This window comes from Stegostoma tigrinum, chromosome 6 (assembly GCF_030684315.1).
Source record: "Stegostoma tigrinum isolate sSteTig4 chromosome 6, sSteTig4.hap1, whole genome shotgun sequence".
In the NCBI taxonomy this organism is placed as follows: Eukaryota; Metazoa; Chordata; class Chondrichthyes; order Orectolobiformes; family Stegostomatidae; genus Stegostoma; species Stegostoma tigrinum.
This window is the reverse complement of record NC_081359.1, coordinates 82,930,396-82,949,914: the sequence shown is the minus strand read 5'-3', so window position 1 is coordinate 82,949,914 and position 19,519 is coordinate 82,930,396. Positions and strand designations below refer to the sequence as shown.

Sequence of the window (19,519 nt, the reverse complement as noted above, 5' to 3'; positions counted from 1 at the left end):
AAATCCTCACTATAACGGATATCCATGCAACTTCATCCACAGATGCCTAGTAAACAGACAGTATGCCCTAAAGCACTGGCCATATTGTCTTACATCAAGAATATATCAGAACTGGAAACAAGAATCCTCAGACCACAAGGAATTATGGTGGCACACAAGCCCACAGCCACTCTACGGCAAACACTCACAAGGATTAAAGACCCTATTCCCACAGCATGCAGAACCAATGTGGTTTACAAAACACCAAGCAACGACTGCCACAAACATTACATCGGACAGACAGGAAGGGAGCTAGCCATCAGAATACATGAACGTCATCGACAAACTCTCCTTAATATCAGTACACTCAGAAAGTGAAGGCCATTAGTTTAACTGAGGCAATATTAGCCCAAGCCTATTCTGACATGACTCAACATAATGGGCCAGACAGTATAAATTCCAAGTGGAGTAGAATAATATCGCTTCATTGGGGGCTCCACTGATGATGTCACCTAGCATGGTGACGAAATGCCTGAACAAGAACAGCCAGCTTGATCAGCAAGTCAACAAGTTTAGTAAATATTGATGTAAAATATTCGTTTAGGATCTCATCCATCTTCTCTGGTTCCATACTTAAATGGCCTTATTGATCTTTAGAGGTCCTACTTTCTAATAATTACTCGTTTGCTCTTATTATACTTGTATAATCTCTTTGGATCATAGAGTCATAGAGTCATACAGCCCAGAAATAAACCCTTTGGTCCAATATATCAGTGCTGACCAAGTATCCCAATCTAACCCTGATCCGATTTGCCAGCAATTAGCCCATAACCTCTAAGTTGTTCCTGTTCATGTACCTATCTAGATGCCTTTTAAATGTTGTAATTGTACCTGGCTCCACCACTTCCTCTGGCAGTTTGTTCCATACACGCACCACCCTCTGTGTGAAATAGTTACCCTGCATGTTCTTTTTAAATCTTTTCTACAATGGGGAGACCAGAATTGTTTGCAGTATTCAAAAAGTGGCACGACCAATGTCCTGTTTGGCTACAACATGACATCCCAACCTAACATTATGATCAACAAAGGCATTTCTGCCAAATGCCTTCTTCACAAATCTGTATACCAATGACTGAACTTTCAAGGAGCTATGCACCAGCACCCCTAGGTCTCTTTGTTCAATCACACTCTCCAGGGCCCTACCATTACGTTTACCTTAACAAAATGTAACACCTCAAACTTATCCAAATTATAGTCCATCTCCCACTGCTCAGCCCATTGGCCCAGCTGATCAAGGTCCCATATTATTCTGAGATAACCTTCTTTGCTATCCATCATACCACCTATTTTGGTGTCATCTGCAAATTTACTAACCACTCCTCCTATGTTCACATCTAATTTATTTATATAAATGGCAAGAAACAGTGATCCCAGCTGCAATCCTTGTGGCACATCACTAGTCACAGGCCTCCAGTCTGAAAAGCAACCCTCCGTTACAACCATCTGTCTCCTATTTTCAAGCCAATTCTAAATCAAGTTGGCTCATTCCACATGGATCCCATGTGATCTCACCTTACTAGCTAGGCTACCATGCAGAACCTTGTTGAATGATTTGTTGAAGTCCATATAAACAATGTCTACTACTCTGCATTCAATAATCTTCTCTGTCATCGCTTCAAAAAACTCAATCAAGCTAGTGAGACACAACTTCCCACGCATAGAGCCATGTTGATCATCCCTAATCAGTCCTTGGTCTCTGAATGCATGTAAATCCTGTCCCTCAGAATCCCTCCAACAACTTCCCCCCACCACTGATGTAAGGCTTACAAGTCAATAGTTGTCTGGCTTTTCAGTATAGACTTTCTTAAATAATATCATGACATTAGCCAACCTCCAGCCTTCCAGCACATCGACTGTGGCTATCAATGTCACACATATCTTAGCAGGGACTCTGTCATTTCTTCCATAGCTTCCCACAATGTGCTGGGAAACACTCGATCAGGTCCTGGGTGTTTATCTACATTTTTGCGTTTTGAGACCTACGGCACCTTTTCTCCTATAATATGGACAATTTTCAAGATATTGCTATTTATTTCCCAAGTTCTCTACTTTCCATGTCCTTCTCCACAGTAAACACTGTTGCGAAATATTTGATCGGTGTCTCACTCTTCTCCTGTGGTTCCACAGATAGACACCACATTGATCTTTAAGGGGTCCTATTCTCTCCCTAGTTATTCTTTTGCAAATAATGTACTTATAGAATCTCTTTGGATTTTCCTTAACTCTATTTGCCAAGCTAGCTCATGTCCCTTTTTTGCCCTCCAATTTCCCTTTTGAGTATGTTTCTATACTCCTTGAGGGGCTCAATTGATCCCACTTGTCTATACCTGACATATGCCTCCATCTTTTGATGAAGCAGAGCCTCAGTATCTCTATTATCCAGTGTTCCCCACACTTGCCAACCTTACCTTTCTTACCAACAGGAACATGCTGTGCTTGAACTCTCATTACCTTGCTTTTGAAAGCCTACCACTTGCCAGATGTCACTTTATCTCTGAACAGCCTCCCCAACGAACTTTGAAAGTTCCTATCCAATACCATCAAAATTGGCCTTGCTCCAATTTAGAACTTTAACTTGTGGACTGGGCTTATCCTTTTCCATAACTATTTTAAAACTAATAAAGTTACGGTCACCAGTCCAAAAGTGATTCCCCACTAGCACTTCAAACATTCACCCTGCCTTTATTTTGAAAGATGTGGTTGAATTTTGCCCCTTCTCTAGTAGGGCTATCTATATACTTATTGAGAAAGTTTTCTCAAACATACTTAAATTCATCCCCATGCAAGCCCTTAACACTCTGGCAGTCCCAGTCTCTGACTGGAAAGTTAAAGCCCCTTGCTGGAATTGCTTTAGGCCTAGCCTTTATAGTATATTGTACTTACTGCGCATCCACCTGTCATACAACCTTCAAACCCCGTGTGCAAGTATAGCCAGGTTACACTGCTCCTTTAGAATTATACCTCAGATTTCATATTACAAAAATGCATCACCTCATATTTCTCCACATTGGACTTCATCTGCCACCTATCTACGAGCTCCACCGTTTACAACCTTTTGCAGTTCGAGATTATGATCTGAACAGTTTCCACGGTTTCAAATTTTCTTATTATCTGCAAACTTTGAAACTGTCTCCTGCACATCGAAACCTAGATGATTAACTTATATAAGGAAAACAGGAAATACCAAACCCTGAGGAACTCCTCTACAAACCTTCCTCCAGCCTGAAAAATATTCAATGACCATTAGTCTTGGTTTCCCATCACTCAGCCAATGTTGAATCCATCTCGCTATTTTTCCTTTTATTTCCTGAGCTGTAACTTTTCATTAAAGTCTGCATGTGATACCATATCAAATGCCTTTTGGAAATCCATGCACTCCACATCAACAACATATCAAGCCTTCTGTTATTTTTCTCAAAAAACTCCAGAACAATAGTCAACTTTGATTTCCCCTTTAAAAATTCATACAGGCATTTCCTAACCCACCCACCTTTATTCCTGTGACTACAAATTCTAAACTCAATAATTGTTTCTCAAAGCTCCCCGACCACTGAAATTAAACTGACTGGTCTGTAATTGCTGAGCTTTACCTTACAACCTTTTATTGAACAAGGGCATGATCTCTGCAATTTTCCAGTCTTCTGGCACTTCCCTCAGTATAAGGAGGATTGAAAGAATGTGGCCTCATTTTCTACTTTCACTTCCTTCATTGTCCTTGGACACATCACATTTTGTCCTGGTATATCCAACACTTCTTTCGTATCAATTTTGAACTGTTCTAGTGACAAGTATTTCCTCCTCTGAGGATTCAGTGCAATTTCCACCCTGACTGACTTAGAGGCCCCCTTTGCCCAACAAAGCATGTGTCCCCTTCCCCTTTCAGAATGCACCACACCCTTCAAGCACATGCAATGTGCATACCACATAAGCTGCAGGCACACGTGTCACCTCTGACATTGATGTGATACTGTGCCATTCAGCAGCATATACACATCACTTCACATTGACTCTTCAGTGTTTACTACAGCCACAAAGAGCCGGCTTTTCCTTCTGGGCCAAAATACCATCTAAGGAGCAAAATCTGCAGACTGACCCTGCTGGCTAAAGTGCCATCCTAGAAGTCGACATTGCTGGCTAATCTCACCCATTAAAGTGCCTCTCGAGACAGGGAGAGAGAGAGATTGCCTCACTGCGCCCATTAATGTTTCAGTTGAGAAACTGACACTGCTGTCTTATACTGTGTGCTAAAGTGGTACCTGACAAATTGATACCGGTGTGTTGCCCTGTTGCCTAGTTACCCAGGTACCCAATTGGGTGGACCGATGGTCCAGTCACAAATGAATCAACATGGAGCTACCTACTGCAGTTGTAACGGTTCCAGTAAAAGTGTAGAGAAATAACATTGCGCAGATTTCAGTAGACGCAGCAAAAGCTGTGTTCTTCCTGGACTGGAGGAAGAGAACCAAAGTCATCTTGGTTTCTGCAGTCAACTTTCTAAAGCGTCAAGTTGATTGGGCAAAAGTTGATAAGAAGACTAAATTAATTATGGTGAAGAATCATTAACGTATGTATATCGACTTCGCATTACCTATTGGCAAGTAAATAGAGGGAATTTAATTGTGAAAGTGCATCTCAATGTAGAGATCTGATTTTTGGACTCCTGCCCAACATTGCAAAGATTCTTGCTGCCCCACAGTATGGAAAACTGTACTCCTCACACTTCCCTAGTCACATAGTCAGACCGCTGCCATTGTTTCCAAGTGTAAATTATTTTGCGCATTGTCAATCTAATAATGTTTGTAAATCTCTATCAATAAAACCACACAGCTTTTCTGTCAGGCATAATTCAAATCAAGACATGTAACCACTTTCATTTACCCTCAATTTACAGTTATAATCCTAAATATAATAATCTTAAAAACCTCATAATTATAACACAATATTTTCCTTTTTTCTGATTAAAATTTGAAGTGATAACTAAATGCTTGTGGAAGATGAGAGGAATCAAATTACCATCTTAAAAAAACTGTAATATGATTCTTAAGTCTTGACAAACATTTAACTCTGTGCATACATTTTATATTCAATAAAATAGTTATGTTTTTAACAAAGACCTACGTGTTCACACTGAGCAATCTGTTCTCAACAAAAGAAGAAGCTTAGTTTGTGCAATTATTTGGTTCACATTAAAAAAAAAGAAAGGTTATAACAAAATTTGGTAAGCAGCATGGCCATATGCTACAGTATGGCACTTAACCTAATCAAATTTTATTATCCGAAGATAATCGTTTGTGTAAACTAATTATCTGCCTTCAGAAGTTTAGGCGACATTTTTAAGAAAATGAAAAAAGTGGGCGGGAGAACATTAATCATACATATGCAAATACAGACAAATATCCTGTTCAATCACACTCGTAAGCTTTTACTTGTTATGCACATTGCTTGTTTCACATCAGACGTACAAGGAGATACTTTACACGCGTAAGAAAGCATAGAACAAAATAAGACCTGCTGGTTGAGTTGATGGACTAATGGAAAGCATTCTCATTTAACTGTGAGTGGTTTCTATTATATTTCCTTTTGTTGCTGTCTGAAGTATTTGATGCATTTGAATTTTTTTGTTGTCACTCTAAATGCAACTGGAAAGTAATGTTTTGGCAAACGTAGTAAACCTGTTTTGATTATTTAATCGTGGGCTACTGAGAAAAAAATGTTTTTCTTAGCTTTTACATCTAAGAGTAACTGTGACAGAAGAATGATTACGGTCTACAGTGACAGGACTAGAACAGTGAAATTAATTGAGTACAACAGTGCCTCATGTGTTGAAACAGATATGGAATTACTGATACTTTCGTTTGATCAAATTTATTAAATTTCAATGTGATGTGCAGCATGCTTTGGTGAATATTATGGTTATATCTTTTGGATTAAATAAAAGCTAGCATCTTAAAAGTATTAAATTAGAATGTGCCCTGGAATTCTGGAATTTTTGCCCCTTTTAATACTTGATACAGTACACATTGTCATATTTACACAGGCCACGTATCACCACTGTATTTTGTGTCCTTTCAAAGTCCTTTACAAATGATTATTATTTTCACATATAACTTTTTACAATATATTTTGTAAAGGATAATTGTCAGCATTGGATTCTAATTTTAAAGTCTGCAGTGACACATAATTACATAAAATTATATAGAAATTGCATTTCAGATTAAGAATAAAAACAGGCCGTTTGATCCACGCAGTTTGTAGTGGTGTTTATCCAACACAAGGGCAATCATTTTAATCTCATATGCCAGTCTGGCACTATGGTCGTAAGCAAACCATTGCGTTTGTCAAATAGAGACCAAAACTGCATTCTGCAAAACATACATTGATTTAGAAATATGCCCTGTACCTTTATAAAGTGTCTTCCTCTGGCTGCATGTACTAGGAGGCTAGGTCCAGTGAGCTCAGAAAAGCTTCCAAAGACAACAGTGCATATTCTATTCCCCTTTCCATGTGCAGCATTTAGCCTGCAATTTTGATCTATTTATTAATTTTCCAACGAGCATAATTGGAATGTCATGGAACCTCATTTTGAATGAAAGTTGAATGTCAGTTAGAAAATATAAAGGAATACCATCAATAACCAACATATTTTTGAACACAATCAAAATTTTATTAAATGATTTGATCAGCAGACTCTGGGTACATTTATGTCTGCGAGATATTTTCTAAAAATGTAAACACAAGACAGCCTTTACAGACAATCATAAACCTGCTTGTAAGAAGATTGTTAGATAAATGTCAATTGTTAATGTTCCCCATTTTATTATTGAAAACCAAGCATATGTTAACAATATTTAATCATACTGTTTGTGTAAATAACTTTCTAAAATGGTGGGGTCTATATAGATAACAATAGGTAGATGACTACATTTCAGCCTAAATGGCTTTATTAAAATACTATTTGAGTAATGTAACTGGCCAGCAAAGAATAATGTTAACTCTGATGTTGGCTGATACCTTGAAGGCTTTGTTTGATCAACTTGGTGAAAAGGGGAGAAATTTGAAAGACACTTATCCTCTTGCGCTTCTTAGCTTCATTTCTATCAGTAGATTAAAGGACTACTTTTCTGTGGCTCTGCTGTTGATCAGAGCTTTGCTAGAAATCAATCCTTATTCCAGTTCTCTGTTCACATTTTTGATGTCAGTGAGGTTCAATGCCAGTAATACAGGCTTACAGAATTACTCTGTGTCAGTTAAAGTTGAAGATAGCATAAATCGCATGTAGCCTGTTGAAAATAATAGCTTTGTGAGGCCCATGCCTATACTTGTTAATGTTCCCATGTATTCTCTCTCTCCCCTCATACTTAGCTCTCTTCCCCTCCCACACCCAGCACTCTTTTCAAGTAAACTCTGCCATTTCTTGTTTGATTTAGTCTTCAGTGCTGTTGAAAATCCATGAAGTCACTTTTACATGTTGATTACTCAAGTTATCAAAATGCATTTTAAAATATGATATATTTCGAAAACATTTAATTATTGTGACGTGATAGAAGATATTAAGTTATTTTCTTTGCTTTCTGGTTCCCAGGGAAGGAGTGTTTCAAAAGTAAAACCATAAAATTACTTCCGCCATCTACAGTCCGACCCCACCACCCAAGCTATTTTTCCATCCCCACCCTTGTCTGCTTTCCGGAGAGACCATTCTCTCCGTGACTCCCTTATCCGATCCACACTCCCCTCCAACCCCACCACACTCGGCACCTTCCACTGCAACCGCAGGAAATGCTACACTTGTCCCCACACCTCCTCCCTCACCCCTATCCCAGGCCCCAAGATGACCTTCCATATCAAGCAGATGTTCACCTGCACATCTGCCAATGTGGTATATTGTATCCATTGTACCCGGTGTAGATTCCTCTACATTGGGGAAACCAAGCGGAGGCTTGGGGACCGCTTTGCAGAACACCTCCGCTCGGTTCGCAACAAACAGCTGCACCTCCCAGTCGCGAACCATTTCAGCTCCCCCTCCCATTCTTCAGACGACATGTCCATCATGGGCCTCCTGTAGTGCCACAATGATGCCACCCGAAGGTTGCAAGAACAGCAACTCATATTCCGCTTGGGAACCCTGCAGCCCAATGGTATCAATGTGGACTTCACCAGCTTCAAAATCTCCCCTGCCCCCACCGCATCCCAAAACACCCCCAGTTCGTCCCCTCCCCCCACTGCACCACACAACCAGCCCAGCTCTTCCCCTCCATCCATTGCATCCCAAAACCAGCCCAGCCTGTCTCTGCTTCCCTAACTTGTTCTTCCTCTCACCCAACCCTTCCTCCCACCCCAAGCCGCACCTCCATTTCCTACCTACCACCTCATCCCACCTCCATGACCTGTCCATCTTCCCTGGACTGACCTATCCCCTTCCTACCTCCTCACCTATACTCTCCTCTCCACCTATCTTCTTTTCTCTCCATCTTCTGTCCACCTCCCCCCTCTCCATCCCCCTCTCTGATGAAGGGTCTAGGCTCGAAACGTCAGCTTTTGGGCTCCTGAGATGCTGCTTGGCCTGCTGTGTTCATCCAGCTCCACGCTTTGTTACCATAAAATTACATATCTGTTTTGGAATTATTATTTTAATCTACCCTTTTCTTTAGACAAATACACAGAACATTTCGATCACTTTGCTTACTCCTCTTGTTGAAGTGACCTATCTGATAACAAATCATAGAACGATCAGATAATTCCATCTAATTCCACTCCAAATGGCTTATTCAATAAATATGCGCACATTACCAACTCTCCCAGTGGATCTCTTACATGTGCTCTACTCAGTTACAACTGAAGCATAATCAGGTCTGCTAGGAGAGCTTGGAGCTATATGGTTAACACTAACAAAAAAGTTCTTCAAACAATAGTGTTTTCCTTGCTACATCTATTATTTAAATTAGTCATGCACTTGCATATTGATCTTTTGTGGTTCCTTAGAAACTCTATTTGTGATTAATTAGTGTATTGAAGTTGTTGTTATCACTCAAAGAGGCAGACCGTTGCTGTAAAACATTCTGTATCTGAATTATTTCAAAAACTGCCACAACAAAGAGTATAAGGTGGCTTTTATCGTGATGCCAAAACAAACAGGTTGCCACTGTGAAGGTGCAGCCATGTACTTGACCATGTCAAACTACCTCCAATTACACTTTGGATTTCTACACTCGTTAAGCAAAATTTCACAGCTAAACATTGTCAAAAAATGAGTGTTTTCCTTGCAGTAAACAGTTATGCCAAAAAGGAAGCTTGTAGGATATTCATGAAAACACAAATGTTCCACGTTTTCATTAACAGCACTTAACTTGCCTTTGCCATGTCCAGAATTCATTTATCATTACTCATGGCAGTCAGACCATCTGGGTCTCATTTGGTTTGGCTCTATTCCCAACATTTTTAGCTGAGCTGTTAACTTAACAATCTCAATTTGACTCTAACAAGAGGAAACTAAACCTTTCATAATAGACCCCTTCAAGTTGCAGAGTTAAGATTTATTAATTAGTTTGATAATACTAACTATTTTTATTTATACAGCTCTGAATGGCCTAGGATGTATTTCTATCATTATTAGTTTAAGTACAAATTTTAAGAATGTTACATGGGACCTCTTTCTTTGTCTCGTATGCTGAGGGCAATGGCAGTTGCTGTGGATATTCCTTTGAAACAAACCTTCCAGTGCTTGAGCACATTCCGGGTTGATACCATGGGATGGTAGAAAAGCAGGGATTGTTGTTGGAAGGAGCATCTTTTTTTAAGTTAAAATGTTAAATCAAGCGCCCGTATGCACAGGCAGTGGGATATTAATGATTCAACAGATTCAATATTCATTACGTAAACAAAAGCGATATTAGACATTATCTTGGGATTTTACTGGGTATAAAGTGCTGTCGCCTTTGCTTCCACAATAACAGTGTTACTCCAGGATTAATTGGTTGGCTTCCATAAGTCATGTGATTATTTCAAATAGGTAATATTAATACAATTTTCCTATCAACTGTCATAACTCTAGTCTATCCTGTGAAACAACCCGTGCTATAGGTATATTTTTTCCATAATGGATTAATTTCCAAATGCCAGGACCAGACAACACTGTAGTTGAACATCTGAGATAGTAAGAACTGCCAGTGCTGGAGTCAGAGATAACACAGCATGGAGCTGGAGGAACGCAACAGGCCAGGCAGCATCAGAGGAGCAGGAAAGTTGACATGTTGTGTTGGGACCCTTCTTCAGAAATGGCATTGAACATTATGTTTTCACCTTACTTCATCAGAGGAACTGTTGGAGGAAAATGCTTCATCAGCTGTAATAGGAGGACTTGTGCCAGTGGACTGGAGCTAGGGACTTCTAGTTGTGGTCCTATCGACAGGAAATGGACTACATTGGTTCATGAAGGCAGTTCACTGCCACTTTGTCATGTGCATCTAGAGATGGTGAAGTCAGGGACACCCACATCATGAAAGAATTCAAAAACAATTTGTGGTGAGGAATCTTTTAAATAAAAAAAAGTAACAAAAAACTCATGATTAGGTTCTAGATGATTTTGTCTGTGCAATTGATGATATTTTCAAATAAGAAACCTAAATTTTATATTTTAGCCCTATTTTACAGTTGTTAAATGGATACAACAATCTCAAAGTTAGCAACACAGCAACACATACCAAACTGCATTACCATTTGCACCACCATTAAATTGGTCAGACCTGTTTCTAGGTGACCTTGACTGTCTAAGATGTCCAAATTCCTTTGAGCTTTTTGAACTGTGTGGTCTAGACATTTCATCTATTATTTCGGACTAATAAGTGGCTTAGTCTTAAATAAATTACTAGAAACTCAAAAAAACCTAAACATAATATTATAACGTGCTTTTCCTAAGTCCTCCAGCTGACCTGCCCATGACACCCTACCAATTGCCTCCCCCTTTGTCAGAACTAGTTATTGGCCTGGGGACCAGAAGAAATTGTTTGGGCCCCACTCATGAAAACTATTCGGGGTTCAAATGCCTCATGCTGTTGCTGTGCAATAAACCTGTGAGAGTGTTGTTTTTCCACTAACAGCATGCCAACATTGGTGGACAACATGACAACAACACTCAACTGGCCCACACTTGCTAGTTCTGGTGATTGCAAGGTGAAAAACTTCAGCTTCTTGCCCCCTGTTAACAATGTTCAACAATAATTAAGTGTGCTGTAAGACCATAAGACCATAAGATAAAGGAGTGGAAGTAAGACCATTCGGCCCATCAAGTTCACCCCGCCATTTAAATCATGGCTGATGGGCATTTCAACTCCACTTCCCTGCACTCTCCCCGTAGCCCTTGATTCCTTCTGAGATCAAGAATTTGTCGATCTCTGCCTTGAAGCCATCCAACGTCCCGGCGTCCACTGCAGTCCGTGGCAATGAATTCCAGAAGCCCACCACTCTCTGGATGAAGAAATATCATCTCATATCAGTTTTAAATTTATCCCCTCTAACTTTAAGGCTGTGCCCACGGGTCCTAGTCTCTCCACCTAACGGAAACAACTTCCTAGCGTCCACCCCTTCTAAACCATACATTATCTTGTAAGTTTCTATTAGATCTCCCCTCAACCTTCTAAACTCTAATGAGTACAATCCCAGGATCCTTAGCTGTTCATCATATGTTAAACCTACCATTCCATGGATCATCCGTGTGAATCTCCGCTGGACACGCTCCAGGGCTAGTATGTCCTTCCTGAGGTGTGGGGCCCAAAATTGGACACAGTATTCTAAATGGGGCCTAACTGAAGCTTTATAAAGCCTCAGAAGCACATCGCTGCTTTTATATTCCAATCCTCTTGAGATAAACAACAACATTACATTCGCTTTCTTAATTACGGATTCTACCTTCAAGTTAACCTTTAGAGAATCCTGGACCAACACTCCCAGATCCCTACAGCTACAACAGGGAAATATTCTGTTACGTGCTCAGGGCTTACAGTTCCTTTTTTACCTGCTTCTGTGTTAGGGCTTGTTGACAGTATGAATGAGAGGTTATTTTATACATGTTGAAGATTGTTTTAAACAATTTGAAAGTGTCCACTACATTTTTTTCAGCTTCAATGTTTTAACCAGCATTTCAGAAAGCTGATATGTCCCACTACTATAGGTTGAAGGTATAATGTATTATTTTGGACTTCCAATAAGAACTACGATAATCAGAAGAACGTCAGCAGCAGAAGCAGAAAACCCATACCAACAACAGCCTACTGTTCAAATCTTGCAGTTCTGCAACGAAGAGGAGAACACTACAGAGGTGAAGCTTACAGGAGCCTATACTCAGCAAACAAGGTCAACAAACAGAGATAGCAAAGTGTGGAACTGGATGAACACAGCAGGCCAAGCAGCATCTTAGGAGCACAAAAGCTGACGTTTCAGGCCTAGAGGACAGAGGACAACCTGTGTCTGAGGAAATCTATGATGTCATGTCAAGTAGTGGAAGACAATTCCAGCCTGTCGGAACAACATCTGTTCTCTTTTTTGTTGGTCACATTTTACAAGACGCTATCAATGTCACCATTAACCAAAATATTTCTGCCAATGGAATTTTTAGAAGTTGTGCCAGATACATTTGCAGGATGTTGCAACTGACCCACTAATGCAAAAGAGTTATGACTGATGATGGATGGCTTTTCTACCAGAACTGTGAATTCTTTCTATGATGATCCCAGTTAGAATGATATTGCTGATACTCAGCTTTTTGGCTGTGATTTGCTTCCCACAATACAGGATATTATTGACTGCACGCATGTCTATTAAGGTACCCTTGGATTTGTCAGGAGCATTCATTAACTGCAAGGGATTTGATCAATATGGACCAACAGAAAAATGTTTGCAGAAGGAAGCTGATTGAATTAGCTTCATCATTCAATGAGATCATGACTGATCTAATAATCTTCAACTCCACTTTCCTGCATTACCTCCATAACTCTTGATATCTTTATGTTTAGAAATCTCACTATCTCAGCCTTGAATATACTTAACAACCCAGTCTTGACCCACAAATATACCACACTCTGAGAGAAAGTACTCCTCTTCATCTCAGTCTTAATAAATGGTGCAACACTTTACTCTGCCCTAGACTGTCCTACAATTGGAAATAACATCACCACTTCTACATGTCAAGTTACCTAATAATCTTATATATTTCAATAAGGTCTCCTATCAATAATGCCAACCTACTTGATATCACCTCAGAAGAAAATCTATTCCTAAATAAGAAGGCCAAAACTGTTCACAGTATTGCAAGTGTGGTCTACCTAGAGCCTTGTATAAATTTAGCAACACCTCCCTATTTTTATATCCCATTCCCTTTCAAGTAAAGGCCAATAGCCCATTTACCTCCCCTATTACACAAGGAAGTTGCATGCTAACATTTTGTGATTCATGCGCGAGGATTTCAAATTCCTCTGTGTCGCAGATTTCTGCAGTTTTTCCTCATTTAGGTAATATTCAGCTGTTCTCTTCTTCCTGACAAAGTGGATAGTATCTTTCCTGAGATAAGTGAACAAAACTGTTCACTGTATTCCAGTTGTAGCCTAGCTTGTATAGTTTTAGCAGAGTTACCACATGGTAGTTTGCAGAAACCTGAAAAATGAGGCCTGGGGACAAAGAAGTAAAGGCCATGTGGTTACTAAGTATGCTGTGAACAATTTTTTTGACACATTAAAGATAGGTACCATGCTGCAGTTTGTACAAGTCTACTTAACAATGAAGCTTTGACCTCTGGGAGGAACAAGGTACAGATGCACAGAACCTATTTGAAAGGTGATCCTTGAAAGATGAGGAAGGACAAACACAGGAGGAGCAAAGTGTTAAGCAAAACCAACTGTGCACATTGCTTCCTGGCATGTCCTCATTGTTGAGAGGTTCTACTAAACTCTACTTCCCATCTAATAACCATATGGAAAAAGACACGCTTGCCTCCCGAATGCCTACCCCCTCCCACCAACCCTCCCAACTATACAACTAATGCAAAACAATCCTGTTTAAAAAATAGATTTCCTTTCACAGCATCTCCACTTCTTGACCCAATTTTCCATCATCATTAACAACTAAGAAAGGTAATTGTCAGCGACTAACCAACAACTGGCAAGAATGAAAGTGGAGCAAAGGGAAAATATTTATGGGGTCTGCGTCTAAAACTGAAAATTAAGATGCTAACAATGTGTAATAGGTCTGTGAGCATACTCTTGTCCAACTTTAAATCTTTGCTCTTCTTCCTTACACTTCTGTGTAGTTAAACCATTATTGGTTTGGTAGAAGTAGAGACAAGTTACTCAGATAACTACTGCAGGTACATATGGGCTGTATGAGGTACAAACTGATGGAGACAACAGGTGAGACATGGAAATACTTTAAATGAAGTCTCATTTTCATATTTTCACTCTCCAGTATTTCCCCCCTTGCTCAGGCACAGCTGCCTGCTAATAATGAGCTGGAGAATATTTTGCTGCAGACCAGTGGGATGATGAATGGTCAAGGCTGGAGTTTCGTGAATACTATTTAAGTTGTGAAAGGCATTGAAGGCCTGCATGTATGGGCTGGATTTTAAGTTTTTCTGCAAGCAGGTTTGAAGTTGGGGTCCTACAAAACTCAGTGGGCAGAAAACTCCACTGCCCTGCCACCTGCTCCAGATTAGTTCACAACCTTATCAGTAAGATGGTGTTGAGCAGTCTGACTGCCAAACAGCAAAACATTTAAGGTTTTGAAGTGATAAATGTACACTCACTTAAAGGTCTGACGCCACTGCCACCAAAATGTCACTAATGATAAAGTGACTATCCTGGCAGGGTTCTCGGTGTGGACTGGAGGCAGGAAGGGGGAATCTATCCATGGTGAAAACATCCACAAGATTTTCAGTCTTCTAGGCTCTCCTTGTCCCATGGTTTACTTAAATCTTGCTATGGTGCATCATCAGAGGATTAACTTTGGAATGAATCAATAGCGGTGGAGGCAACCTATAATTCCAATGGGACAAGTTCAAGTACTGAGTCATTAAGAATACTTGAATTATCATTATGCACAAATCATATTTCACTTCCTGTTGTTATATAGTGCTGTATATCTGAAATAATTCCATCATCCGTGCTAAAAGACTCCCCGTCTCTCCATCTCTGATGACCAGGGATATTGGGATGTCTACTGATTCTGACATCTGCGGCTATTAATTGGGAAATGATAGGAAGGTTTCTTCTCATTCTCTGCAATTTACAAACATTTTTAATTCAGGGATCTTCTTCCCATGACCATCCAGGTTATTGAGGTTACAGTTTGGAAGACATTATTGTAACAGGCTTGGTGAGTCCCTGCAGTGAAACTCGTAGCTGGTATATACTGTTGGCAATGTGCATTGGTGGTGAAGAGACTGAATGTGAAAGGTGATGGATTCAGAGTCTATTAAGCAGGCTGCTTTGTCTTCAATTGTGTCAACCTTCCTGAGTTTTGTTGGAGCAACACCCATCAAGACAATTGATGAATCCTCCATCACATTTTTGATTTTCGTCCTTTTGCTGGTGGGCAGGCATTGAGGAATCCAGAGGTGAGTTACTCACCACAGAAGTGTTAGTCTATTTGCTGAGTTTGTAGCCACAATAATTACATGACTAGTCCAATTCAATTTCTGGTCAATGGTAGCCACCAGGAATTGCTAGAGACTGATTCAGTGATGGAAATGCCATTGAACTTAAACTCTAGTTAAATTCTCTATTATTGGAAGTAGGCATTACTTGACACTTGCACAAAACTAATGTTACCCCTCTCTTTTCTGCCCAAGCCTAGATTCTGTGCAAACCTTGCTGCAGATGGGCATGGACATTTTCAGTATCTGAAGATTTATAAATGGGCCTGAACATTGTGCAATCATCAGCGAACCTTTTTTAGACATGGTAATGGATGAAAGAGCATTGATGAAGAATTTGAAGACCACTGTGCCTCGAATACTACATTGACGAACTCTTGCAGTGACATCCTTGGACTGAGATGATTGACACCCAATGATCAAAACTATCTTCCTTTGCACTAGATGTGACTCCAATCAGAGAGGAATTTTCCCCAAATCTCATTGACTGCAGCTTTGTTAGGGCTCCTTGAAGTCATACTTGGTCAAATGCTGTCTTGATATCAAGGGCAGTGGCTTTCACCTCATCTCACCTCAGGACTTCAGCTGTTTTTGTTCTCAAAAATTGTAACAATTTAGGAAGTTTACAGCTGTATAGAAAGTACAGGGTGAAGTGAAAATGAAATTGGGAAAGCAAAGAGAAGGTGAAAATATATTGGCCAATAAAATTAAGTGCAATCCAAGATGTTTTTATCTGGTCAAGATAATGACCAAGACGATGTCTAAGTAAAAGGTTGGGTCTATCAGAGGGGAGCATGGTAACATGTGCATAGATACAGAAGATATGCGTAGGGTTCCAAATAAGTAATTTGTTTCTGTCTTCAGAAGGAGATGGGTGATGCAGACTTTCTAGTTAAAGCGCATTAGAACTATTAGATAAAATTAGTATAATGTAAAGAATGGCGTTGAAAGTGAATAAATCACCAAGTATCTGGATGAATTGTATCCTGGACAACACAGTGTGAAGCTGGAGGAACACAGCAGGTCAGACAACATTAGAGGAGTAGGAAAGTTGATGTTTTGTGTTGGGACCCTTCTTCAGAAAAGTCAGCTCTGAAGAAGAGTCCCAACCCAAAACTTTAACTTTCCTATTTCACTGATGCTGCCTGACCTGCTGTGCTCCTCCAGCTTCGCACTGTATTGTCTCTGACTCCAGCATCTGCAGTTCTTGCTATCTCTGGGTCGTATCCTAAGCTGTTAAAGAAAGACAAGAAGAAAATAGTCGATGCTCTGAGGATTTAAGGATTACTGGATATAGATGTGTTATCAAGGGATTTTAAGCCTGCAAACATTGCACCATTATTCAAGAAGGATTCGAGGGATAGGCCACAGGTACTTAGTCTGACCTCGGTTGTGGGAAAACTACTGGACATATTGAGAGATAGGATTAACTGTTACTTGCAGGAGCACGGATTAATTAGGGCAAGTTAGCAAAACGTTGTTGAGGTGTAACTTGACAAACCACCAGCAGACTCAGCTATAGTTTACAGTTGTTTATTGAAGCATATGTAGGAAGAACAAGCAAGGACAGTCTAAAGCAGTACACTGAACTATGCCAGAGTCAATTGACATATTTCCTGTGGCACTTAGACCAGAGATGATTCTTCATCCATTTCTTACTCTACTGATTAGTGCAGTCCACGCTGCTTTCTTGTTTCTCTCACCCACTCCAAAGCCTGGCCCTTTTTCCTGACCTCATTCCTTTTCCTGTCTCTGTGTATTTACTATTCTTTGGGTCTGCTCACATTTCAAACTAACTAAAAAAGAATTGCAACTGAAAATGTTTAACCTTGTGATTTTTGCCAAAGGAAAGTCATGTTTTGAGACAGTAACAAGGAGGATTAATAAGGGGAGTGCAACAAATGTTGTCTACAAGTGTTTTAGTAAGGAATTTGACAAGGTCCCACAGGGCAGACTAATCCAAAAAATTAAAGCCACTGGGTTATAGGAAATGTGGTGAGTTGGATTCAAATTGGCTTAGTGTCAGACAATAAAGGATAATGGTTATTCATTGCAGGGAAAGGCGTTTTCAGTGGGTTTTCATAGGGCTCAGTTTTGGGTCCCCTGCTATTTGTGGAATATATTAGTGATTTAGATTTATTTGTGGGAGACATGATTAAAAGATTGGCAGACAACACAAAAATTGGCTGACATATTGAAAGTACAGTGTTTGGCTGTCAACAATAGGGAGAATCAATTGTTTTGTTGAATGACAGAGTTAATGAATTTCAATCCAGAGAAATGTGGAATTATGTATTTGGGGAAGGCAAACAAAGTAAAAGAATACATAGTAAATGGGGGGGGGGTATCGAAAGGGTAGAGAAAGTGTAGATCCACAGGTCTGTAAAGGTGTTAGGATAGATAGATAATGATGGTAAAGAAGACATTTGGGAGGCTTTCCTTCGTTGGGTGAGGTATTGAATGCATGAGCAGCAATGTATTTCTGAAACTATGTAAAACTCTGATTAGGCTACACATGGAGTTTTGTGTACAGTTCGGGACCACAACAGGTAGGACACAACTGTTTTAGAAAAAATGCACAGGATTGCAAGAATGTTGCTCAGACTTGAAAATTGCTGGTATAACAAAAGATAGGATCGGGTATGGTTGCTTACATCAGGACAAAGGGACCTGAAAATTATCTGCAGAATCACGAGGAGTTTGGATGGAGCGAGCAGGGAAGACTTGCTTCCCCTAGTGGGGAGATAAGTTGCTGGAAGCATTAATTTAAGGTCATCGGTAGAGGTGTAGAGGCGCATCAGGAAAATCTTTTCATCCAAAGGGTGATGGGTGTCTGGAATTCACTGCCCAGTTGGCTGAGGTGCAAACCCTAAAGTAATATAAAATGAACCTGGCTCTACACTTGAAGTATCGTAACTTACAGTGCTACAAATCAGGTACTGGTAGCTAGGATTAGGATGGTTGCTTAATTTGTTCTCCAGTGCAGATACTATGGGCTGTGTGTTCCTTTTTGTTGCTGTAATTTTTCTACAATTCTATGTTTTTGTCTATGTTTGGACCAATGCTGTATTGAAGTCAGGAATTGAAAGACTCTGGAAGAACCCAACATCATTGTACAGCTGAATAAGTGCTGTTTGATAGCACTGTCAAAAACCCAAAGAAGATTCACGAGGTTGATCCGAGGCATCGAGGGACTGTCTTGTGTGGAGAGGTTGAGTATAATCTCCCCTTGATGGCTTTGGATATTTGGCAGTTGAGTATAATCGAGGCTGAGATTGATAGAATTTTGCTCTCTAAGGGAGTCATAGAAATTGGATGGGAAAGTGCATGGGAAGAGCAATTCTTAAATAGTGGAGTAGACTCCCGGTGGAGAACAGTATGTTGCTATTAATATTTCATATGTTCTTTTGAAAGGGGTAAGGTGATAAACACAACAGCATGTAGTGAACGTGGCGTCACTGTCACCGTTCTTGTCATTCTTAGTTCACCTTCTACAATGTATCCACAGGCATAACAGCAACATGTTGCTCCTGCTACCTCCTTATTCCACCTCCAATCACATCACCTTGATACTGCCAGCTAGTTTCCTCCACCTGTTTATGAGGAACAAGACATTCCTCGGTTCTGAGGAAGGGTCACTGGACTGGAAACGTAAACTGTTTTCTCCTCCACAGATGCTGCCAGACCTGCTGAGCTTTGCCAGCAACTTTGTTTTTGTTCCTGATTTACAACATCCGCAGTTCTTTAGGTTTAATAACCCACTTCTCCTCTACTCTAACACTCTGTAGCCTCACAGTCCTACAGCACATACAAAGAAATGTTTCTGAAGCAGCTGCAGCCTTTGAC

The 19,519-nt window shown here is 40.1% G+C and overlaps 1 protein-coding gene across 1 annotated transcript in view; it reads left to right on the top strand.

Moving 5' to 3' along the window:
• Positions 1 to 5,483: 5,483 nt before the first annotated feature.
• Positions 5,484 to 19,519, top strand: part of LOC125453193 (stAR-related lipid transfer protein 13-like) — a 464,022-nt gene continuing 449,986 nt past the window's right edge. The window contains exon 1 of the mRNA XM_048532431.2: positions 5,484 to 5,593. The gene's annotated coding sequence lies outside the window, so the exon portion shown is untranslated. The remainder of the gene's footprint in view (positions 5,594 to 19,519) is intronic.